General features: G+C 31.3%; 1 long non-coding RNA gene across 5 annotated transcripts; it reads right to left on the bottom strand.

The window, feature by feature from the left end:
• On the bottom strand, positions 1 to 26616 carry LOC146996592 (uncharacterized). Of its 5 annotated transcripts, XR_015042277.1 has the most exons (6): positions 26366 to 26616; positions 21322 to 21470; positions 19706 to 19803; positions 12870 to 12955; positions 12225 to 12333; positions 1 to 1558 (listed from the first exon to the last, which is right to left on the bottom strand). It is a non-coding gene; the product is annotated as an uncharacterized LOC146996592 (long non-coding RNA). The 5 variants fall into 5 exon arrangements; XR_015042279.1 differs by lacking the exon at positions 12870 to 12955 and having other exon boundaries at positions 45 to 1558; XR_015042276.1 differs by lacking the exon at positions 1 to 1558 and having other exon boundaries at positions 6389 to 12333.

The raw sequence follows: 26616 nt of genomic DNA, 5'->3' as shown, positions 1-26616 counted from the left end.
CAATAAATATTTCTAAATTTTTTGAGTGACATGTCAAATTTAATTAATTTAGTTCTTTCATTATATCTAGCAACCATATCTTTTTATTCACAAAAAGCATTATTATTCAAAATAAGCGACACATAGGTGTTGAACATATAAAAATTCTTTTTATAAAACCTCCTCATTACAACTAATTGCGATACAAATTTATTAACTTTTTGACTAAATGTTGTGTTGGAGAGTCAATAGATGGCAGCACTACCTAAATTTTCTGTTTTTGAACTGGCTAAAGTCGATAGATGGCAGCACTACTTACATTTTCTGTTTTTGAGGTAGCTGCTTTAACTAAGCATGAGCGATTCCTCAAGCAAGTATGTCACAGGCTTGATGCAGATCAAAGCACTAGTTAGAATCTTGTCTATTAATATTACAACTATGCAGGCGATCTATAATAAAAAATTTAAAAGCTTATCTGTTATAGGATAGCATAATATAAATAGATTTTTCTAGAAAGATACATGGATCAACCAAGCCAATCTCTAGTATTTTCTGCAGCCGAGGCTGTCAGTACAACTAATGCTCTGTATAATTATAATAAATTATAACTCGTACAATATAATTGTAATTTTTGTTGCTTAATTCCTGCTTCACACAGTTAGTGGTCGCTACCTGTACTCTGACAGTCAATGCCAGGCAAGATGCTAAATGTGTAAGATACAGAAACAGCCTAATAATATATTCTCAGTTATTTAATCATTGTTTTATTTTTTTTATTAATAAATTTTGCTGTGTTTGGAGGCATATTCTTGCACCATTAGCCGCACTGAATTATTAGTCACATCTTTACTTAGTTGCCATTTGTAAGAAAACTTAGTCAGTGCCGTCTTAACAGTGTTTTGAGCTTTGGGCAAACAAGTCTATTGAGGTCCCTCTTACAGAAATGAAGTGTAGCTGGATTAGCATGGAGCTGCTATGCTCGTGGGGCCACCGCGCTAGTGTGCCCAGCACGCCCGTATGGTAAGACAGCCCGGGAAGGCTGTCTACATCTCATATGCTTGAGTGCTGGTGTCAGCTTGATACCTTTATGGTGGTTCAAGAAATTATCCGTGGGGTATTACATTAATTTATACTCAGAATGCTTTATCTGCTTTTATGGCGCTCTTCCGCCCCTTTCAAAAGAATAATATTATTAATGAAATGAGGCATATATATATATAATGAGGCATATATACGAGAGAAGCATATTTTGAATTTACATTGGATCAAAGCTCACGCTGGTCATTATGGGAATGAGAAAGCGGATGCTCTAGCGAAAGAAGCCGCCCTGGGGGTTGGAACCGAAAAGGTTTCTATTCAAGATTCGAAAAAGGAGACATGTACTATAATATATGACAAGCCTTATTTGAGATTGGAAAAATTTGTGGGATCTCTCTGAAAGAAACAAAAACTATCTAAAATGTTTAAAAATTAGCAAAATTTGCGAAGTTTAGGAGATGTAGATGTCAATAAAGTTCTCACTGCACATGGAAGGTTCCCAGCCTACTTAAAAAAGTTCCACCTCCAGGAAAATGATGACCTGTGAATGAGAATAAGAAGAATATTGGTAGCGAGATATAACAAAGCAGAAAATCATATTGAAAACAGAAATAATTGAAGTAAATCATAAGTTTAAAACGAATTTTGATAATACAAAGAAGATCTGAATAATAATAATTAATTGAAAGTAAAAGTTATAAAGATATTAAACTTGGGGAAAAAAAACACAGAAATGGAAACGACACATCTATATACGATTTCACCGAGAGTGTTTGGAATGTATGTATCTGCTTTAGGGTTTTTTTTTTTTTTTTTTTTTTTTTTATTATTATTTTTTTCAAGCTTTTATATTCGTGTACTGCGATTGTATGATCTGAACTCATTACCAGATGTTTATTAAGTTTGTTATTTTCTATTGTGTTAACCTTTTCTTTTGTGTGTGTGTGTGTGTGTGTGTGTGTGTGTGTTATGCTTTGTGGCTTTCCTGTTCCCTCGTAGGCATATGGCAGGTTTCGCCTGCTAAGTGGGCTGGTGGCCAGTGCTTAGAATTAACTAACTAACCTTTAGGTAGAACACATAATCTCGTCATTTATTTAGTTAATGTCGACTGCGGTAAAATTTTTCTTGACATAAGAAATATTTCTCTTAGGTCAGTTTATCAGAATTTGTGTTTCTCTTGATTTGCTTCGGAAACATGATGTATCCTGATTAGGAACAGGGAGCTTACTCAAGCTATGTTCAAGATTTGTGTGTAACAGACGACACAAAGCAGGAAGGGTATACGAAACCCTTTATTTTCTATATTTTTACAAGTACTTCCGAACTTCGGGATACAGATACCAACCACTCGTGGTCTGAACTTAAGAATATAAAACTACTAACTAAAATTCTAACTAAAAGCTAACTTTGAATTAGTACACAAATGCCTAACACTAAGACTGACCTTTATTTAAAAGGGTACGTATGTAGTACGCCGAGCTGCTGAAACTACAATACGTTTTCAAATATCAAGAGGGCTAAACCTCTGGCCTTAAAGGCAACCAGCAACTAAGTGAAAACTCGTAGAACTTGGCAAGCGGCTTGCCTCCTAAGTGCGGATTTTACGTTCTTTCTCGGAATACTCCGCCCCACGAACGTGGCGCTTGAGTATTCGACAATAAAGATTCGCACTGTTTGTTTGTATTCTCACATTTTGTACTTTTCATTCTTATTTTTTCGAAAAATCGTCCAAATATGAAAATTCTGCTACTTTGGAGCACCAGTTTAAAGTAAACCATTAATTTCATTAATAATGAAATAAATATAATTATTATAAAAATTTCACGTAATGCATAATTATTTATTACGGTCTTTAAATTGTGTTAGACAATGCAGAAGAAAACTGCACATCTCAAGCCCATGTTTTCAGTGTTACATAAGAGATACTCAGTGCCTGTCTAGTGCCGCTAAGCCCTTTTTTATGGTGGCCATTGATGTTTACATTTGAAACAGGAGACTAATGGATTTGATGCCAATCTAGAGAAACTTAGCTTCGCAACAACAAAGATAACGATAAAATTTTTCGTGGCGTCTGTACGAACGTATGTACGTACGTATCTCGCATAACTCAAAAACGAGTAGCCTCAGAACGTTGAAATTTTGTATATAGGACTGCTATAACATGTAGATGTGCACCTCGTTTTTTGGTTGCAATCGGCCGCACCAAACGTATATAAATATATTTATATATATATCCACTCTGTTACCCGGCTCGGTGATCTCAGTTTCTTTACTTTTATATGTTTGTAAATTGTACATATTTTGCTTTAAAAATGGTTGAATTATTTTGTTTTTAATCTTCCGGTTAAGGTTTTTATGCCTTTAGTAAATCTGTGTGCAATAGTTTTAGAATTATCAACAATTTTAAAGTTGTTTAAGTGCTTCTAAGCCTTTTTTGTGACGGCGGCCAATGATTGTTTACATTCGAAACAGGAGACTAGTGGATTTGTTGCCAATCTAGAGAAACTTAGCTTCGCAACAACAAAGATAACGCCTTCATTTATTATTGCCAATTAAATCATGCTTAATTCTTTCTGGAATTTTTTCGAGGAAATAAGTGTTTAAGATTTACTTGGTAATTTTTAATATAGATATTTTGAGTTTTTATGTATTTTTTCCTTCTCGCGAAGTGAGAACTGAATTAATTAAATGAGAAATACTCAATCGTCTGTAAAAAACTGTTACTTTTTTGTTTTGTTTGCTTACTTTCTTTTATACATCATTCTAGCTTTATTATAATATTTGAATAGAACATGTGGCAACGATTAAATAGTTCTATTCTTTAAATGACATAAATTTTCTACATTATGAGTTATAATATGAATGAAATATACAAGTTAACTGTTATATAATTATTGGATTATATAACAGTTAACTTAGTTTCCGTTATATAATTATTATATATGTTAACTGTTATATAATTATTAATACTGTTAAGTGAATCTAGCGCCAGAATATCGCTATGGTAAACAAATACTAGAGTGAATTTTAAAGAATGCGTTTATTCTATTGTGGTTTATGCGCTGTCGGCGAAATAGATTTAATTCAATCCAATAAGTTTAAATGAAATGCACGAAAAAATGCGTATAATTTAATATTCCGTACAAGGAAGTCGTATGGTGTACACATCAGATTTTTTTCTTTATCGATCATGCATAAGACAATTAAATATTTGTTCTCTCATAGAGATATTATTTATTTCTGAAGCAGCAGTACATGAAAAATGAGAATGCTCTCGCCGGGACTCGAACCCGGACTTCTCGAGTACGCGCCCAGTGTGCTAACCTGTACTAGAATTGTACGTAAGCAAACACTGTTGATTATGTCTTAAAACTCAACTCTTTCATAATACTGTTTGGTTAACCATTTTCAAAATACAATTTTGCGCATTAAAATTAGTAGTTTGAAAACGAAAACTTCGTATTAATGATAAACACATTTAAGATTTATTAATTGAATACTTTAAAAACTGCAGTGATAAATACTGATAAAATTTACACCGATTTTTAAATCTTTCATAGGTTTTTCGCAAGAAAAGAATACGCAAATGCAAAAATTTATAAAAAGTGTGGATGTTTTCTCTTATTTGAACTTCACCTTGATTAAGGAGTTCACATTAATTATTACACCATCAAGTGTCAATCATCTCTTTTTATAACCTAAATGTTAGTAGCAAAATATTCAGCATGAATTAAGACTATCGGTTGTAAAATAGGCGGTTAGCCTTAATTTCTCATTATCTAAACCAGTCGAATTACTTCACAATACACTTAATGAATGAGAATTTTTGGATAAGTAATTTAATAATAATCATAGCTTTAAATAGTAAATAATGCCATAAAAGACGCCATTGAGCTGTTGTCACCCAATATTATCGCCCTGTATTATATTTAAAGAAATTAACTAATGAAGAATATGCATGTTTCTCGCATTCTGAAAAAACAAAGGTATCTTGAGCCATCCAATTTTGAGTAACGTAGGCCTCCATCCGAACATGGACACTTGGAACTTCGAATGACCAATCTGTTTAATTATCTATTTCATATTGTGTAAAACTTTAATAATGAATTTTTCATTAACAAACTCAACGATTTCAAAGCGAGCTGTCCTTAATTAAAAGGTAGTTATAGGAAATATTAATCAGCTTGAGTGGATCCATAAAATGAGTTCCAAGTTCGCTTGGGCACTAAATATAGGGGGTCCTACGAAGAGCTGACCACTTGCCCAGGGCATATGCTGATGCACTCTGGGGACCAAAGTCAAGAAACCAGATTTTGGGGCACTGCAGGCCGTCGCCCACTAGGGCAGTTGCGCCAATGAGTTTAATTTAGAAGGACTCAGAATCTGATGTGTGTTAATTAAAATTAATGCTCGAAGGAAAAATTCAACTTAATAACTTAGAACGTGTATTAATAAATTATCCCACATTCATATTTCGAAATGTAAGTTCATTTCAAACAAAATTCGCTCTTTTATATGATTTATTTTTAAAAATTTGTGTTCAAGCATACCTGCAAAAAAAATTATTTTTTTATTCAAAATTTCCAAAGATATACGTGAATTTATATAGTGGCGCATTTTGAAATTTGACGTGTTTGTAATAAGCGACGAGTTTTAATTTCCCGCTCGTGGAGACAGTGAGAAAAAGGAAAGGAAAATAGCTTGCTATAAATTAAGAAAAGATCACAAACGGAAGATAGAAATCGCAATCGGTTGGGTAAATGTGCCATATACTTGTATATTTAAATACGAATTTTTAGTCTACGTTTACTCTAGTTAATATTACTTGCTTTTAGTTTTTAATTGAGCGTGCTTAAGAATTTTAGAAAGGCTTAAGTGGGTCATAGCACACAAAAGTTTGGGAAACACTTCTGCACATTGAATCAGTTTTTATTCTTTATCTTTAATTTTTGTTTTTTTGTTTCCAGATAAATTAAAGAGCTGAGTATGCTTATCTTAACTGAAACTTAAAGGCGACGAAATGCTGGTAAGTGTCAGATTTTTATTTTAAAATTGAAACATGTTACGATTTATTTCTTCATAGCCAAATATCAAATGATTTTTTTAAACCATACAACGTAAAGGTGAGAGCAATTAGTGAAATACTGTTTAGAAAATGAATGAAATATAAGGTAGTTTGAAAATGTTCCTGAAATCATCGCTTCTTCCAAGCGATGAGCAATGTCACCGCGCCATGAGTCTCAACGCGCCATGAGCAATGCGACCATCCAAATCCAACATCTCTCTTCATATCAAAATGTATAAATTCATTCATGTCATGACAGATGCAATTTTATGATATATTTATATATTACAAAAACAACATTTGAAATATATTTAAATTTTTTATTTAAATTCATATGTATAATATTCGTATATATTCATATTATAATTCTTCAATTAGTTACATAGTTAGTTCTATTAAGGGGACTCATACACCTTAAACCCCTCATGATCTTCGAATATGTGACTGTTGCAAGAATTGGGATATTTTGTTTATTTTAAAAGCAATTATTTCCATCTTTTTACAGCTGACTACATAATACAGCTGCTTTGGAAACTAGTAACCAGAAAGTTTGTGTTGCCACAAATATTTTCGTAATTTAATCCTCTTTGTGACAAAATATTTCGCCATGTTTCCACCTTGCGCGCACGATATTTTAAAAATGGCTAATGGTATATACTTGAAATTAGATGGAATTCTTTATATGGGCACTATTTTCTAACTGAACCAACAATATGATGAATATTTTAATACTGAAAAATTTTATGGACGAAAACATTACAGATTTTGTTAATAAAATACATTTTATAAACTCAACTCAAAATAAAATAAAAATTTAACACAGAATTTTAGGTTCACAGTAGTTTGCAAATGTTATAAAATCTATATATTAAATATGGAATTAAATTATGCAACAGAATGTTTTAAACTGTGCGCGCAATTTGGAAACATGACGAAAAATGTTGTCACAAAGCGGATTAAATTATAAAAATATTTGTGGCAACACAAACTTTCTGATGAATATTTCAGAAAGCAGCTATATTATGTAGTCAGCTGTAAAAAGTTGGTAGTCATTGCTTGTAAAATAAATAAGTTATTCCAATTCTTGCAACAGTCACCTATTCGAACATCTTACCGGTTTTAAGCTGTGTGAGTCTCCTTAACTATAAATATAAATATTTAGCAAATGACATATGATAAGTAGCAAAATATATAAATTACAGTTGAATCTTAAGTGAATCTTTCAATTTAATGTATTTTTAAAACAAAGGACATATTATTAGATATTATTATTATTACTATTAGATAAAAGTTTTCAAAATAATTTTTGTGTGCAAAAATAGTGCAAGTGCCAAAAGATTTGATAATTATGCTAGAAATAGTGAAATTGTTGATGACCAATTGCAAAAATTGTTCGAACAGAAAGTAGATTGCGTATTGACTGTCGAAAACTTAACCAAATCACTAAAACAGATTCTGAGCCTATTCCTAGAAAAATGCTGTCTTAGATCAGTCAACGGATACAAAAATCTTTTTTAAAAATGATTCTCCTTATAGATGGATTACTGAATGTCAGATAAATTTTCAAAAGTTAAAAGATACATTAATTTCAAGACTTATTTTAGCTTTGTTTAGTCTAAAACATCCCTGTCGTGTATTTGTAGATGCATCTATAAAGAGGCTGTTGATGCAGTTTTAAAACAAGAACATCCTGATGGTAATCTACATTTTTCTAGATTCCATTCTAGAAAATTAAGATCGTTTGCACAAATTTATGCAATTACTGAGTTAGAATGTTTAGCTAATGATGCAATAGATAAATGCTATTATTATTTACATGGTAATCATTTTATGGTAGATATTGATCATACTGCTTTAGTCTGGCTTAAGAATATTAAACTTTCTACAAGTAGGTTATTCAGATAGTCTTTGAAATTATCTATGATTTTGATAAGCATGTAATCAGTGAAAAGTTTGCACATATTCAGAAAGATTTTAATGGTTCTTTACGCGTGTGTCATCAAATATTCAAGATTGGTGTTCACATTTGAGTTTTCGTGCATTAAGTGCAAAGTGACTATCGGTGCTTCAAAATTTTTTCCAAAGTGTATTTGGTATAAATTCTTCAGAGAAAGTGTGCGTCATTCTATAAATTCATAAAAATGTATATTATGGTATATAAAAATATATATGTTACATATACATAAATTTTAGGTATCAAATTTCACAATATTTGAAATATTCGATAGAGAAATTTTTTCAACAGCTTATTATTTAAAATGACAAATGTAGTCTCCTACTCTTAAATTTAATTCATTTTTCAAAATTCTTCATATTTATATTATAAATTTTATATTACATTTCACAAAATTTGATATATATTCCCTATTTCAAAAGCGTATCATTATCTCCATATTTAACAAATTTTGTCAAAATCTCAAATACTCCGTTACTTATAGATTCAACTGTAATTATATTCATAGAGAAATTGTGCAATTTTGCATGAAGACATTTCATACAATGTTAAATCTTCAAATTTTTCACGTTAATGTAATTAATTACATATAAAAACGGCATTCATTTTGGAATTTGACGGAAACAGGATAAGTAATAAATTAAAATTTAGTAGTGACAAATTTGCTTTACAGATATATCATAACAAAATTATACAAATTGACTTACTTATAATACAAATTATACATTTTTATTACTACTTCGATAAAGAAATATAAAAAAGCAAATGTTTTGGGAAAACAATTGTGTCAACAGGTTATTATTTAAAATAAAAAATATAGTCTCCTATTCTTAAACTTAATTCTTTAACATGTGGCATGTAAACAACCTATAGGTTGAAGGATATGTGTTCGCGCTTTCAGGAAAGAAATAACCGTATCCCATAATTGAGAAAAATTTTTAAATGCGTGGCATTAAAGAAAAATGATTTATGAGAAAGAGAAAAATTGTCTATTATTACAATTACATGGAATGAAGACTCCAAATGATCACCTGAAAAAAGCAGGTACTGCTTCTAAAGTTAAACTGTTGGCAAAAAGATAAAATCCATCGCTACAGACATTACAAAGTGTTCAAATACATCTGTATCAAAAATAATAAACCAAGTTTTACAAATCAAACAAGCTAAAAATCAGAATGTTCACCAGCTTTTGCAGATCCATGTGCTCAACGCAGTAGAATTTTTATGAAACCTATTTAGTATAACATAAATGGTAAAATGACTGAAATAAAAAAAAGGTCTGTTTATCAACAAAAATGTACAGAACTTCTTTCCGCCAATGCAAATAAAATTTCAGTGCGATGTTTATGATGGATTTTCTTACAACCGGATATTAAAAAAATTGACTCGACGTATTATCAATAGAAAGTTCTATTGTGCTTTTAGTCTTTCAAAAGGAGCTCTTCCTAAGCATAAACCCACCATGACTGAAGAACACTGAGGAATGAAAATCAGTACCCCACAACCGGAAATTTAAAAAAATGTTTCTATTATGGAAATCATAACGCAAAATTGGATAGTACAGAAAAATGGTTATCAGATTGGTGACTTAAAAGTTTTAGGAATTTAAACGAGCCCTGCAATCAGGTACGAAGTTACATTTTAAACATTAATTAAATCCTAAACTCATTTTAAAAATAGTAAAATATTTATAAAATTTTTTAATTTAGTTTTAATAATGTTTTTCATTCACCGTGCGTTGGAATAATTTTGGTAAACATAATTTAGAAAACATTATATGCTTATACAGATACACTTACAGCAATAATAAAATCAATAAATTCCAACATTATCAAGTATTACATAAATACAACATCCACTAAGAATAAATGATAATTAACTTAAGGTTTAACATTTTCAATTAAACATCTCTATTCATATCAAAATGTATAAATTCATTCATATGGCATGACAGATGCAATTTTATGATATTGCAAAAACAACATTTGAAATATACAATTTTTTTATTTAAATTCATATATATATAATATTCGTATATTTTCATGTTATAATTCTTCAATTAGTTACATAGTTCTGTTAACTATAAATATAAATATTTAGCAAATGACATATAAGTAGCAAAGTATATAAATTACAGTTGAATCTTAACTGAATCTTTCAATTTAATGTATTTTTAAAACAAAGGACATATTATTAGATATTATTATTATTACTATTAAATAAAAGTTTTCAAAATAATTTTGTGTGCAAAAATAGTGCAAGTGCCAAAAAATTTGATAATTATGCTAGAAATAGTGAAATTGTTGATAACCAATTGCAAAAATTGTTCGAGCAGAAAGTAGATTGAGTATTGACTGTCGAAAACTTAACCAAATCACTAAAACAGATTCTGAGCCTATTCCTGGAATGAATGCTGTCTTAGATCAGTCAACGGATATAAAAATCTTTTTTAAAAATGATTCTCATTATAGATAGACAACTGAATGTCAGATAACTTTTCAAAAGTTAAAAGATGCATTCATTTCAAGACTTATTTTAGCTTTGTTTAATCTAAAACATCTCTGTCCTGTATTTGTAGATGCATCTATAAGGAAGCTGTTGATGCAGTTTTAAAACAAGAACATCCTGATGGTAATCTACATTTTTCTAGATTCCATTCTAGAAAATTAAGATCGTTTGCACAAATTTATGCAATTACTGAGTTAGATTGTTTAGCTATTGATGCAATAGATAAATTTATTATTTACATGGTAATCATTTTATTGTACACACTGATCATACTACTTTAGTCTGGCTTAAGAATATTAAACATTCTACAAGTAGGTTATTCAGGTAGTCTTTGAAATTATCTATGGTTTTGATGAGCATGTAATTAGTGAAAAGTGTGCACATATTCTGAAAGATTTTAATGGTTCTTTACGCGTGTGTCATCAAATATTCAAGAATGGTGTTCATATTTGAGTTTTCCTTGCATTAAGTGACTATCGTTGCTTCAAAATTTTTTCCAAAGTGTATTTGGTATAAATTCTTCAGAGAAAGTGTGCGTAATTCTATAAATTCATTAAAATGTGTATGATGGTATATATAAAAATATATATGTTACATATACATAAATTTTAGGTATCAAATTTCACAATATTTGAAATATTCGATAGAGAAATTTTTTCAACAGCTTATTATTTAAAATGACAAATTTAGTCTCCTACACTTAAATATAATTCATTTTTCAAAATTCTTCATATATATATATTATAAATTTTATATTACATTTCAAAATATTTGAAATATACATTCCCTATTTCAAAAGCGTATCATTATCTCCATATTTAACAAATTTTGTCGAAATCTCAAATACTCCGTTACTTATAGATTCAACTGTAATTATATTCATAGAGAAATTGTGCAATTTTGCAAGAAGACATTTCATACAATGTTAAATCTTCAAATCTTTCACGTTTAATTAATTACATATAAAAAAGGCATTCATTTTGGAATTTGACGGAAGCAGTAAAAGTAATAAATTAAAATTTAGTAGTGACAAATTTGCTTTACAGATATATCATAACAAAATCATACAAATTGACTTGCTTATAAGACAAATTACACATTTTTAGGACTACTTCGATAAAGAAATATAAAAAAGCAAATGTTTTGGGAAAACAATGGTGTCAACAGGTTATTATTTAAAATAAAAAATATAGTCTCCTATTCTTAAAATTAATTCTTTAACATGTGGCATGTAAACAACCTGTAGGTTGTGTTCGCGCTTTCAGGAAAGAAATAACCTTATCCCATAATTGAGAAAAATTTTGAAATGCGTGGCATTAAAGAAAAATGATTTATGAGAAATAGAAAAATTGTCTATTATTACAATTACATGGAATGAAGACTCCAAATGATAACCTGAAAAAAACAGGTACTGGTTCTAAAGTTAAACTGTTGGCAAAAAGAGAAAATCCATCGCTACAGACATTAAAATCTATTCAAATACATCTGTATCAAAAATAAATAAAATAATAAACCAAGTTTTACAAATCAAAAAAGCTAAAAAACATAATTTTCACCAGCTTTTGCAGAGGTATGTGGCTGAACGCAGTAGAATTTGTATGAAAACTATTTAATTACAAGGTAAATGGGAAAATGACTAAAATAAAAAAAGGTCTGTTTATCAACAAAAATGTACAGTACTTTATTCAGTGAATGCATCGTTATCATCATCGCTGTTCATTGAGTGCAGCAATGCAATTGCCTGTTCTTCGGTCATGTCCTTGTCTTTAACTTGCCAAACTGGGATATACTGTAACATGAAAAGGATTTTAGAAAATAATGCAACCATGATATAAGTAACAGGAAACTGAGGAAAGAACAATTACTCTAGGACACTAAAATAATTGCAATAGAACTAGTACTGCAAGTTTCTCATTTTATAGATAGGATACATTAAAGAATGCATATTTATTGGAAATTAAATTTTATTATTTTTTGGAAATTAAATTTGAGATGTGTGACCCTTCTCGTAAACATATTTGTTTTATAAGGTATTTCTTCCGCTTTCCTAGCGTCCTTCGTGGTGTAGCGGTCAGCACACTGAGCCGGTATTTCAGAGGTCCGTGGTCCGGTTCCCGGCAAAGGCGGTTGCTAATTTTTCATCTCTCCGGCTTCCAAAAATTACCGAATGTCTCTACAGTTTTTAGGAAACTTTAAAAAGTAGTACTATGATTTCGGGCAAATTTCCCGATCACAATAACAATAACAATAGCATGAATATGTGATTAAAAATTTACTGGTTAGTTTTAAAATGCAATCCAAAATCCATTCAAAATTTCGACTTACCTTCTGAAGACACTTGCAGCCTTTTTCGTGTTTCCTTTGCCACTTGATGAACGATTCTGACATAATCTGTATTATGTGGGGTTCCGCTGGAATTAAATTAAGCATCACTAGGATCGTGTAGATGTGTTCTTTCGTTAAAGTGAACGGATGTAGGTCAAACATAGGTTTATTACCTTTAAAATGTATGACCTGTATCCGTTCCATCAGAGCAGATGGTATCAAATAATTGTTGGTGGTAATAATACCGGGCGGGAACTTTTGCTTTGTAAATTGCTCGTGTTTTTTTTCCAGATTGATCTCCATGTGTCCATCGATGTGGTCTCTGTAGTTATCTAAGTTCGACCAACCAGAAATTCATAGTTGTCCTCCGTCTCTTCTCCTTTTACGTCGTCGAACAAAACGTATCTATGGCCAATCGCGTTTCCTAGTGTAAAGTTCATGCGGCTAGGGTCTATGTTCACCGATAAAACAGTTCCGTTGAGGAACGAGCACCACGCATAAGCAAACGTGGTCTTGCCCGAATTGTATGGTCCTTTTAAACATACGTATCTTCGTTTTGGATGGGCGTGAATAAAAAAGCTCAGAAGAATGACTGCCGTGCACTTTAACTTGTGGAAACCCACGACGTTAAACAGGTAAAACATGGCCTGCCCAACTAGAGCCTGAAAGTTCGCTTGTTCCACGAGTCTCTCGCCTAGAATCAGCGATTCATTTTCTATGTATTTAATGTTGGGTATTATGTTTAATTCCGCGTAAATGGCTGCTCGAGTTACGTCAACTGCGTTTCTTGCAGTTCTTTTTCTGTCGGGGAGGTGTAGAAATTTTCTAGCATTTTCCATCTGCTCAATGTGGTCTTCGTCGTGCTGTTTGGAATTTTCGTCGGTTCTATCGCAATCTCTGTGCGCTAAATGCGCATATTTCCACATTAAAATCTGCACGTCCGTTATTCTTCTCGATTCTGCAAATTCCGCCAGCTGGGCGTGGTCGAATTTCTGGTTGCTCTTCTCCGTCGCAGTGCCGGGTAACGTGCCGTCACTCATCTCTGGTTGGCCGTACTCGGAAACTATTTTCGAATAAGTTTCCTTTACTTTAACTGCGTAAAAGAATTCAGCGCTAGTAACTCCGCAGCCCGCGAATTCACGTTTTATATCCTTCATTCTCCATTCACGCTCAAACTGCACAAACAAGAGTAGCTGGGAACTTGTCTTCCACATCGCGATGAAAACAAATCGAAATATATTTCTTTTAATTCTGTCCATTGCTGCAAAATGCTTCGTAGACGTGAAAACGAAAACCAATTTCCCTGCCCGTCTATTGTTAAATGAACGTACGCAGTCTTGCAAAAATTCAGAAATTTTAAACTTTATTTTCGTTGTCGGATGAAAAAAGGAGTCATCAAATGGTGAAACATTGTACGTAGTTTCCTCAGATGTGCTAGCAATACCTTCATCTGAAGCTTCATACACATTTCCGAAGCCTTCGTACCTGGTTTGGAATACATTCCATGCCTCGTTTAAATCCCTATAATTAGCAAATGCTTCGTCTAAGTGGTCAGCATTCTCACGAAGGTTCCACTGAGAGTTCCTGCGATTTACTAAAGCTCTAATTTCTTGAAACGTCAGCACATCGACGTTACAACACAGAAGACGACACAGCGCTAGGCGAGCCTCCATAAATGTCATCAGTCGCGATGGACCGTCCTCTCTTATTGGCCGAGAATCTTGAGAACTTGGGGGGGGGGGAGATAATAACCCTTTAGTAAAATTCGAATTAACAAAAGTGAACAAATTACTTTAAATGACTTCACTTAAAAGGTATTCTTCCCTTAAGGGGACTTAATACATTTTAAGTGATTTCTTTTGATTAAGAACTTTCATCTACTTTTTATGAATAATATTAAGTGGTTTCATACGTCAAAATGATAATTTTCTGTGCTAGTAATTGTTCTTAAATTTTGATTTTTTCAAGAAAATTTTAACAATAAAAATTCTTTCCTCTCCCACAATTTTCAATGTGCTTGTCCCAAATTTTTTATTGTATTTATTAGTGTTCTTCAGAACTTTTAAAAGTTTATTTTAAAAATTAATGAATTTATTTTTGAGAAAAAATTAAAAAGCAGGGTTTTGTGTAAAAACTTCAATATAACATATGATCTCAAATACATTTTCACTTCTCATAACTTTTCTTTTCTCTATTTTGCAAAACCTATCCTTGGTTCTATTAAGTAAATAATTTTAAATGAGCAGTAAAAATATTAAATATAATTTAGTCCATGTCTGTACAAGTTTAGGACTTTAAGTAAAGGATATATTGACAAAATGCAATTTAAAGAATGTAAACTGTCTGAATGGTTATTAAATCATTTCAAATTTCTTTAAATTTTTATTACTGAATTTCAGTGCACACACACATATAATATATATATATATATATATATATACTATATATAATAAAACCTAGTACTGTTCAGTTGATATAAACATACGATTGATATAACGGTTGATATTTTCATAAATTGCAAGCTTTTGTTTAAAACCTTAACTGGCCAGAAATATTGCCAATTATCATAAAATGCAACTAGAACTTTTCTTTACCAGTTTTTGTTTTCCAAAACATGGTCAAAACACGTTTAATATCTGAATTAATTTTAATATATTTTCTAAAACACTTACAACCATTACTAATAATATACGTTGATAAATCTTATATCTAAAAAATGAATAACTCTCTCTTGAATGTCAATTCTTTTAACGTAACGTGAAATATTAATATTTTCAGCTTTCGAATTTCTGGGTAAGATTTTTTATATGAGACAGCAAAAACATAATTTCTTGTACTGCTTGGAAATAAGAGAAAATATTTAGTTTTTAATGCTAGTCATACCGTGGTTAAAATTTGGATATAATATTCCTTTTAATTAGTTTAAAACTATTTGAGTTTGCAGTGTTAAATGCTATTAAACTGCACATAATGGTATGTAACAAAATATATAGTACTGTAAACTATTGATTAGCAAGCAAAAATTAATATAATTTGAGAAACTCCCCTAAGATGCAGTCCCGTCGTCTAAGTTTAAAAGATTAGTAATCCATTCTTCAGGTATTTGTTTTTAAATATTGCTTATAGGAAGAGAATATATTTGTTTCTTATATACTACTGGGAAAAAGAATGCGCCCTGACTCAAGATCAGTTTGGCTGATTATCCTTAGCTGTGACGTCACCAAACGTTAGCTTCGGCCTTCTCCTGTCAAGATGGATTTGAGAAGACCTCTCTCTCTCCCTTTTAAAAAGCTGAAGGTTACAATTATACTTTCAGAAGCCAATAGCAGCCAAGAGTCATCGAACAAACAGACTAATTACTTGAATAACACTAATAAATGCAAGAACTGGCAAAGAAAATAAAAGCTATTAGTAAAGACAAAGGTCAGCATTAGAAATGTGTGTCTTTCATTAACGATTTTTCGGTACAAAAGTATGTTAAAATGTACTAGAAATATTTTTTAAAGTAATCATGGAAATTTTTACAGAAATTAGCAGTTAGATTAGAAAAAATAACTTAGCGTGACGTCTATTACAACAACATTACTACGCGTTTGGAATATTGACGTATAATCTTAAATTTTAAATAAATTTAAATTATTATGCTAAGAAAATTTTTCTAAAATTCATCTAGAAAGGAAGAATTAGCTAAAGAGTACTGCAAATTAATAATCAATCAATCCTCTCATTAAATAATAGCTTAATTTCTTTTACAAAAATTCGTACTTAAAAACCAAAAGTCTTAAAATAAAGCTCATAAAGTTAAACGCTTTTTATATGAAAGGAAACTTCTGGAATAAACATGTAAGCAAAAGTTAAAGAAGTAATCCATAATTTATTGATATCCGTATATTATGTTTGAGGGAAAAGTTACATATAATTTGTACCAAGATATCAATCACAGAAATCGAGTTAATTTCTTTGCTTATTTTTTTTATTAATAAAAGGATTTGTAAAGAGATATGCTAAGGTAAAGGTGAAAAGTTTTGCAATATTTTTAAAGAATAAATTTTAAAAATATTTTACTTCATAAACTGAAATTTTTACAGTGCATTTTCCCACAGTAAATATATACAGTGACCATCTTTCTTTACAAATTAATTTTGCAAATAATTAAGCTTGAAACTAGGCTGGAAAATAAAGTGTTAGAACCTTTTTCTGTACTTATGATGCCAGTTTATGAAAATTATCATTTAAATGTAAATTGGCATAAATGCGGTACAAAAATATACAAATTATACATACATAGAAATCTGAATGCAATACAAAACGATCTATGAAAAAGAAATGGAGGAAATTAAAACTCCCAAGATATGAATATAAGAGAACTCGAATTTTTTCTTTTATTTATGGAAATGGTGCAGATGTTCAGAATTATTAGTTATTATTAATTAAATTTGTATTAGAAATTCAATGTGTCTCAATGCAAACGAAGAATAAAGTACGGTTAGAGTAATTGGAAAACAGAATAAATATTTATATTAGAGTACGGAATTTGTAAGAAAGCTAAATGTCGTCAAAATAACTTCAATGTTTAAACATGGAAAGCTTAATAAGACATATATGTTACGATAATATCGGTGTGAATTTAGAATTTCTAAATTTAGAATTATAGATTTACATAGACTACATGAGTTTAGAAACCTAATTTTTAGGTTTAATAAAGAGAATTTTTAACATTAGAACTTTTTACCATAATTGGTAAATATTTGAAATTTAAAACCATTCTACTGTCTAAAAAGATTTATTAATATTTATCTAGACAAGTAAATTAATTTAAGGTGCGAGAACAAATCCGATATATGATAGGTTGATTGCGTATCAGTTTTATGCTATGCATATATAAGTTGTAGATTTCAATTTGCACGTTATTCCAAACTGTAGAATTATAAATTCCCGTAGAGAATATACGATCTAGCTCATTATTATGATGTAGGAAACAATGAAAATCATTTAAATGTAAGTTCACATAAATACAATAAAACAATATACAAACTCTAGATACATGAAAGCTTCAATACAGAACAACAGTATATGAAAAAGAAATGGATGAAAGACTTTGAAATGCCAAGCTATGAATATAAGGGAGTTGGTACATTTTTTATGAATTATGAAAATGCTCCAGATGCTCAAGATTATCACCTATTATTAATTAAATGTGTATTATAAATGAAATGCATGTCAAAGTAAACAAAGAATAAAGTTCGGTTAGAATAACTGGAAAACAGAATAACTATTTAAACGTTTCTAATATTAATATACGAAAAAATCTTTTAAATACATTTCAGTCGAATTACAGTTACTTTCTATTTATTGCATAATATAATAAAGTGAAATTTGTAAAATTTAAGAAAATATAAAGCGCTGAGGGAAAAATACCTTAGACATGCAGTTTAGTATGAGAGAGTTCAAAATAGGGTACAATTCATCACAGTCTTTGCACCAGATTCAATAAATCTAATTAATAATCAATTTAATTAATAAATCAATAATTAAATTAAATAATTATGATAATCGCTGAACGTTTTCTAGCAGCCATTTCTGTAAGAAAAAAGCGGCAAAAAGTGAAGTTTGAGCGCTAATACCACGTGCCTTCGAGTGCCGCAATTTAGTGGACAACTAACGACATCTGTTCGTCAAAACTTAAACTATACGTCTAATACTGTATATAATTTATTTCAATGGTTAAACGGGGGGCGAAACGGGATGCGCAATGAAGGAAGAGCAGATTTTGCTACATTTGAACAACGCGGGATGAGCAGCCAGAAGGTTAAGAATGAAGATAAATAATAGGTAAAGATTTTTTTTTTCCAGTGTGTAATATTAAGTTCGTTTCGCAAAAAATAAGTAAAATCTTTCATGAGTAAATAGCAATCTTCATTATATAAAAAGTAATGCAATCATTTAAGTTAATTCATTTCATGTGTCAGTTGTGGCTTTGTCCCTGAGGGACTGTAGTTTTCGTTTTGCGATTTTGCGTCGAACTGTTGCTACCAAATATTATCGCTCCGGATTATATTTGAACATCTCTCGTTCCTTAGCTGAAAATTTGCGTTGCACCCTGTCTGTTTGCTTTCCCTTTTATCGACTAATCATGCAGTGAAACCGACTTAATTGGTTATGAGAACTTTCGCGCACCGATCTTTCTCCTGGCTTCAGTATGCTCGGTAGTTAGATTGATCCGTTTAGAGGTATGCCGATAAACACTCGGCCTTATTTTTTTGTGCTCTTATTATTATGAAATTAATTTTTTTGATTTTCGTTATTTATTTCATCCTTTTTTAACTCTGTTTACAAATCGTTTTTGTCCCATTTAGTTTGTTGAATTTATTAAGGGCCGTTAGCCTAGAAGGGCCCCCAATATTGTCGCCCAGCATTATATTTCAAAAAATTAAATAATGGAGAATCTGCATAAACTTATGTATGTTTCTCGCATTGTGATAAAACAACGGTCCCTAGAGCCATCCAATTTCGAATAATGTACTCCACCACTCGAGCGTGGGCATCTGGATGTTCAAATTTGGAAATTTTTTATTACCTAGTTCATATTTTGTAAAATTTTAGCGAATTTTTAATTAACAAACTCAACGATATCAAAGTGAGCAATGGCAACACTTTACGGGAAAAATCTTAAAAATGTTTAACCATCACAGCCTTGGGCGTCATATAAAATCTGAAAGCTTTTAGACTTTTTAAAAATATAATTTGCATTTTGATGAAAATGAAAATACAAAACAAGTTAAATCAAAAGCAATCGGTCGTTAATATAAACCTTATAAAATCAAGGAGTAACTTACCTCATTTTCTCGAAAGGATCCAACAACAAACTGAAAAATATGCTTGATGAGCTTGTTGATCCAGGGCTTAATTTCTAAAATTAGAAAAGACGGAGACCCTAAGGAAAGAGGAACAATAAATAAATAAAATTATTAATAATATCATTAATCATTAAAATAATTAATGATTAAAGTGATAAATAATTTTAAAAATATATTAAAATTTATTTCTTTGGTGATTTTAAATATAACTTTATCTAAATATACTATAAATTAGATTATAAGTCCAAAGGGGCTTTGTCCCTGAGGGACTGTAGTTTTCGTTTTGCGATTTTGCGTCGAACTGTTGCTACCAAATATTATCGCTCCGGATTATATTTGAAGAAATTAAATAATGAAGAATTTGCATCCATGTATGCATATTTCTCGCATTGCTATAAAACAACGGTACCTAGAGCCATCCAATTTTGAATGACTTAATTCTACTGCGAATACAGGCATCTGAAAGCCCAAATTGGAAAGTTGTTTCATGATCGATTTCATATTTTATAAATCTTTAACGAATTTTTGATTAACAAACTCTACGATTTCAAAATGAGAAAAATGTTTTTTCTGATAGAAATGTTATCTCCACCGCGTGAGACTGTGTATCGGAAATACTAAAAATATGTTTCAAATTAAAATTATTTTGCGATATTGATCTTGAACTGAATTTTATGGTTTAAGTGCAAGATGAATTGAAAGCCAAGAAAGCTTGAGAAATAGTCCACGGCAGCTATGCCAACTTGCAACTTGTCCATGATGAATTGAGCTGATTTAAACTAAGGCTTTCTTCGACGGTTTGCTGAGAAGTGGAATCTTGAGATTTTTGTAGTTTTGCGAGAAGTGAATCAGATTGTTTAATAAGCCTGACCTTTTTTTGGAACAGATTAAAAGATTTTTCTCCGCATCCTCGCCCTGAATTTGAGAATTATTGAAGAATTTAGCCGTTTTCAGGGAATTAATTTTGCATGTAACAGATTCAATTGTTGGAATAGGTGTTCTCCAAGATAACAGTTGCTCAAGCTTTAATACCAAGCAAACATAATATAGTACATATGTTACGGTGAAACACCGAAATCTAGAGAATGTCGACTTTTACCGGTGAATGTCAACATTCACATAGTCTCTTGGTGTACGTCCGAAATATTTTCCAAATACACTTATTTCTGACTTACACCGGTCAATGTTACATTCACCATGGTGAATGTTGAACATATAACAATATTGTATTTTCTTCTCCGTTATTCAGTCGCGAATAAATTCACTTGGAACTTGAAATAAGAACTTAAGAACATGAGAACCTAAAACACACAATACATTCAAAATGAGAAAGGAAAATAATAGAAGTTAAAAACTTACTTAATTATGCAGTACGTTCTAAATGAGAAAATAACAGTGATAAAAAACATACTAAATTATGTGATTCAAATCTTAAACTATTATGGCACTTTATGAACTCTCTTTTCGACTTTCACCAAAGCATATCTGTGATTGTCGACATACACCGGTGAGGGTCCGAATAATTCTCCGGTGAAAGTCGACATTCGGCAATTTCGGTCTTTCACGGTAACATATATAATAAACAATAGACTCACCAGAAGTCAAATTTGGGAACTTTGTGGAGATGGACGCGTTTTAACGAGGTCAGCGCCATGAAGGAGGAGAATGAGCGTCCCTTCTTTCCTTATCCTTATCCTTATCCTTTTCCTAGTGACTGGTCTTCAGTCCTTAACAGTTTCATGCTCTGAAAAGAGGATTCTAATGAGTAATACTCCAGAAAAGGAAATTATATAGTTTCTTTTTTTTATTATTGTTAATGTCGGCCATAGTGTGTGTTGTACGTTAGCAAAATTCTCCCTTCACCCCCCGCAAAGTATATCTTTTGCCATTTGACCAATCCCATACCGTCTTCTTCAACTGGACTGGGGGGTGGGGACAGAGCGGACTTCTCTTCTCGGTGCGTTCTGCTCTTGACGAATGGTAGCTTAGGAAACCCAATTTCTTTGGGGGGGAGGAGGGGGCACCAAAAAATTTAAAATGAGTATAAATATAGTATCAAAATATAGAGACTTATAAACAGACTTATAAAGGGTGCCCTATTTCAAATAGCTTAGGGCCTCATCGAAGTCCAAATCCCGCCCTGCCCAGTTAGATAAAAAAATCCTACAAATTCATCCAGAAGTGTGCAAGAGATTGCAAAAAAAGGCTCTTTTAAAATTTCTTAATCACAAATTTACGAAATAAATATTTTTTCATAAGATGTATAAGGAAAAACGAGACAAAAAAATTGAGGCAAAACAGAACATTGTTGTGCTCTAACAACGTCTTTCCGAAATTATATTGCTCGCATCGTTTCCCCCCCCCTCGACTTCCGGATTTATAAAATTACTAAAACGGGAGGAAAATTATGTTACGAAATACGGATATTTCAGGCAACGCGCTGAGATATCGTTACATATTCGACATAAATTTGTCCCTTCTCTTTCAGGCCTTCTGCAGTTTTGGCTATATTAAGGAAGGAATATTTATATTCTTAATCAGAGAATTCATAGATGGAACAAGTGCTTACGAACAATTGTAGTACAGCTTAGCACACTGGGCGCATATTCGAGAGGTCCAGGTTCGAGTCCTGGCGAGAGCATTGCTCATTTTTCATGTATTGTTGCTACAAAAATAAATAATATCTCTATGAGAGAACTAATCTTTATTTGTCTTATGTATGATCGATAAAGTAAAAAAAATGAAATTTATGTCAAATATATTCTTATTTTAATTTTCAGTGTTGCTTTCTGAGAAAGGCAATCTAAATAAAATATATTATTTGGTAGAGAAGACATTAGGAATTTTTTGAAAGCAGGAGAAGTGAAAAATGAGCAGTGCCCTCGCCAGGACTCGACCCACGGACCTCTCGAAAACGCATCGAGCGTGCTGACCATTACACATGGCATGCATGGGAGAAATACTTTATATACTCCCCCCTTTTAAACGGCGACTGGGGATTAGGGGACGCAATCGTTGTTACACATATAATGCATACATGAACACATTCATCCATACATTTCTGGATCGGGTCCTGGTAACATAGAATGTTACCCCTCCTCGCTTTGGAATCGTTAAATTTATTAATCAACAATTTGTTAAATCTTTACAAAATATGAAATAGACAATAAAACAAATTCCAGATTCGGAATTTCAGGTGCTCATATTCATGTGGAGTACTACGTTATTCAGAATTTCATGGCTTTGATACCGTTATTACTTCTGAATGCGAGAAACACCGTAAAGCAATTTAAAAATGTAAAACGCTTTAAGTGACTTTTGTCATGATTTTTACATGTGATTTTAGCGATTTTTAGGGGTTTTTTTTTTTTTTTTTTTTTTTTTTTTTTTTCCCTCCCCATTTACACACAAATAACGAAAACACATAGCACTTTGGCAAATGTTCATTTTTGCAGAAACATTTAAAAAAGCACATATTTAGAATTTTCGATAGACTGCCACTTTCGATAACGGTTTCTTCCCCCCCCTCTTTCTTTCTTTTTTTTTTTTTTTTTTTTTTTTTTTTTTTTTTTTTTTTTTTTTTGTGTGTGTGTGTGTGTGTGTGCAGTGTTTTCACTTTTCGCTTTGGAATCGTTGAGTTTGGTAATTAAAAAAATCTGATGTGTACACCATACGACTTCCTTGTACGGAATATTAAATTATACGCAATTTTTATTGCATTTTGTTTAAACTTATTGGATTTAATTATATCTACTTCGCCGACAGCACATAACCCACAATAGAATAAGTGCATTCTTCAAAATTCACTCTATTTATTTACCATAGCGACACTCCGGCGCTAGGTTCACTTCACAGTATTATATTACGTTCATATTATAACTCAGAATGCACAAAATTTATAACATTTAAAGAATTATCTAAATCGTTACCACATGTTCTATTCAAGTACTATAATAAATCTACAACGATGTATAAAAGAAATTAAGCAAACAAAACAAAAAAGAAACAGTTTTTCACAGACTCTTGAGTATTTCTCATTCAATTAATTCAGTTCTCACTTCGCGACAAGGCAAAAATACATAAAAGCTCAAAATATCTCTATTAAAAATTACTAATTATTAAAAATTAAATTACTAATTATTAAAAATTAAATTATTAAAAATTAAGTAAATCTTAAACACTTATTTCCTCGAAAAAATTCCAGAAAGGTTTAAGCATGATATAAATCGCAATAATGAATGAAGGCGTTTATCTATGTTGTTGCGAAGCTACGTTTCTCTAGATTGCCAACAAATTCACTACTCAGCTGCTTCAAATGTAAACAAGCAGTGGCCGCCATCAAAATAGGCTTAGCGGCACTTAAACAACTTTTAAATTGTTGATAATTCTAAAAATATTGCATACAGATTTACTAAAGGCATAAAACCCTTAACCGGAAGATACAAACAACATAATTCAATCATTTTTAAAGAAAAAAATTTACAATTTACAAACATATAAAAGTAAAGAAACTGAGATCACTCAGCCGGTTAACAAATATATTTATAAATATATTTATATACGTTTGGAGCGGCCGATTGAAACCAAAATACGAGGTGCACATCTACATGTTATAGTAGTCCTATATACAAAATTTCAACCTTCTGAGGCTACTCGTTTTCGAGTTATGCGAGATACGTACGTACGTACATACGTTCGTACAGACGCCACGAAAAACTCTCATCAGAATTCATTATAAAGCAGTTTTTTTGGAGGAAAAGAGTCTTTTATTCTGTTCTTACGTACAGATATCACGCAAAAACGTCGTTAAATTGCATTCGAAAGTGGATATTTTCGTTCAAATATGCTGCCTGAAGATTTTCGCGATTACAATACTTCGTACAAGGAAGTAATAATTTACTTCGTACAAGGAAGTAAAAATCATTAAAGCCTTACAAAATATGACAATAGGCAATAAAACGAATTTGACCTCGGAGTTTACATTAGTTTCATAATTTTTGGATAACTTCAATGCAATGCAATTGTTCCGTACCTAATTTATAAGCGTTATTTTGGCAGCGCGATCAACGGAAGCGGTTTAAGTTGCCATGGAAATTGCAGACGACAGTTTATTCTTAGATTTTGGATATTAAAAGTTTTGAAAAATGGAATTTTATATGGCGTAAGTGCTAGGAACGTGATATTTAATAAATAAATAAATGTTAAATGTTAATAGTTAAAAGACGAAGAATGTTAGTAATTAAAAGACGAAGAAGGGTTTTATGAAGCTGAATTCATGATTAACTAAGAAAAGGTTAAAAAGAATAGAAAACATGTATGCTAAACATGTATGTAAACTTACGCTGCATCGTGAAATCAAACATGAACTGCTATGCTGCTTTTTGTAAGATGTATAAGGAGAAACGAGATAAAAGAGATGAGGAAAAACAGAATATTGCCGTGTTCTAACCGCGTCTTTCCGAAATTGTATTGCTCGCATGGTTTTCCCGCCTCGACTTTCGGATTTATAGAATTCATAAAAAGAGAGGAAAATTATGCTACGAAATACGGAAATTCCAGGCAACGGGCTGAGATATCGTTGCAGGTTCGACATAAATTTGTCCCTTCTCTTTTAGGCGTTCTGCAATTTTTACTACATTGACAATCTTTAAGGTACATAGGTGTTAACAGACAAAAAGGCAAAACGGAGCGACGAGTTGCCAACTTGAGCACCATAACACAAATTAATCGCCACCAGAGCCGTATGAAGTCGCGAAATTTTAAGAACGCCTTTAAGAATTTTAAGAATTGGTTTCGTTTACTTAATTATGGCAAATTGCTCTATCTATCCAAGAGTTTCAATGTAATTAAGTATAAATGGAACAAAATACTGAACAAGGTATAAAATATCAAAATATTACATAAAATATATTTATGTAAGAGCAATAAAAAATTTTTGTTAGGTTTGGAAGCAGTTAGAAGTTTTTAAATTACATATCTATACATACGCACACACATATCATATATTTACAATAAAATAATATGTATTTATATTTATATGTAGTATATACATATACACTAAATTGTTAAAGTGGATTAGCATATTTCAAGATTCATTTCCTTCAAGATCCTTAAGATTGAATTAAAGTAAATATATTAATAAATCGTAAAAAATTGCCTAATACTTGCGCAAAAGCTACAAAGTAATTAAATAATAATTCATTTACTTATGAATTATAGAGTATATTATCTCCTTTGAGAAAGTTAGTAAAATTTTAGATCAATGAAGTAACTTATAAACATTTAAATATGAACCTTGAAATTTTTTAGAAAAGAAACATCAAATATGAATCACGAAAAAAATTGAAAATGGAATCATTTAAAAATGAAAAAGTAATTAATAAACCAAGTAATTATCCACCATCTTAAGATACCATCGGATTTAATCTTTAAATTATTCCAATTAACATTAAGGAAAACCCACGAAAACGCCGATTCTGCCAGCCCGTTCGGCCGGAATTCTATTTTAAAGTACAATAACTGCAAATATTATTATAATGCGAAACTTCGATTTACCGCGTGGGAAATTTAACGAATGCAATATATAATATAATGATAGTTACGATAGGTAGGCACAAAAATTAAGTATAAATCTCTTACCTCAAAACGCGCTGAGTCTGCTACTCGAAACGGGTTTGACCATCTTAAGATTTTCCTCAAAATGTGGCGGAAGGTTGAGGGACGCATTTCAGTTTTAGGGTAAATCCGCATCACCCACGTTTCGACGCCACGTCGGGAGAATGGTATGAAATTACGCGAAAATATTTCATGGGTCGTGGAAAGGTACGGGACTCCTAGCAGGACCGGATCGGGATCCGGTCCTGCTTTTATGGCTGTATCCCTCGAAAAGA

Source organism: Stegodyphus dumicola, chromosome 7 (genome assembly GCF_044657685.1).
Source record: "Stegodyphus dumicola isolate Sdum_Otavi_A_Nest chromosome 7, ASM4465768v1".
Classification (NCBI taxonomy): Eukaryota; Metazoa; Arthropoda; class Arachnida; order Araneae; family Eresidae; genus Stegodyphus; species Stegodyphus dumicola.
The sequence above is the reverse complement of the archived record's forward strand: the minus strand, read 5'-3'. Positions and strand labels throughout refer to the sequence as shown.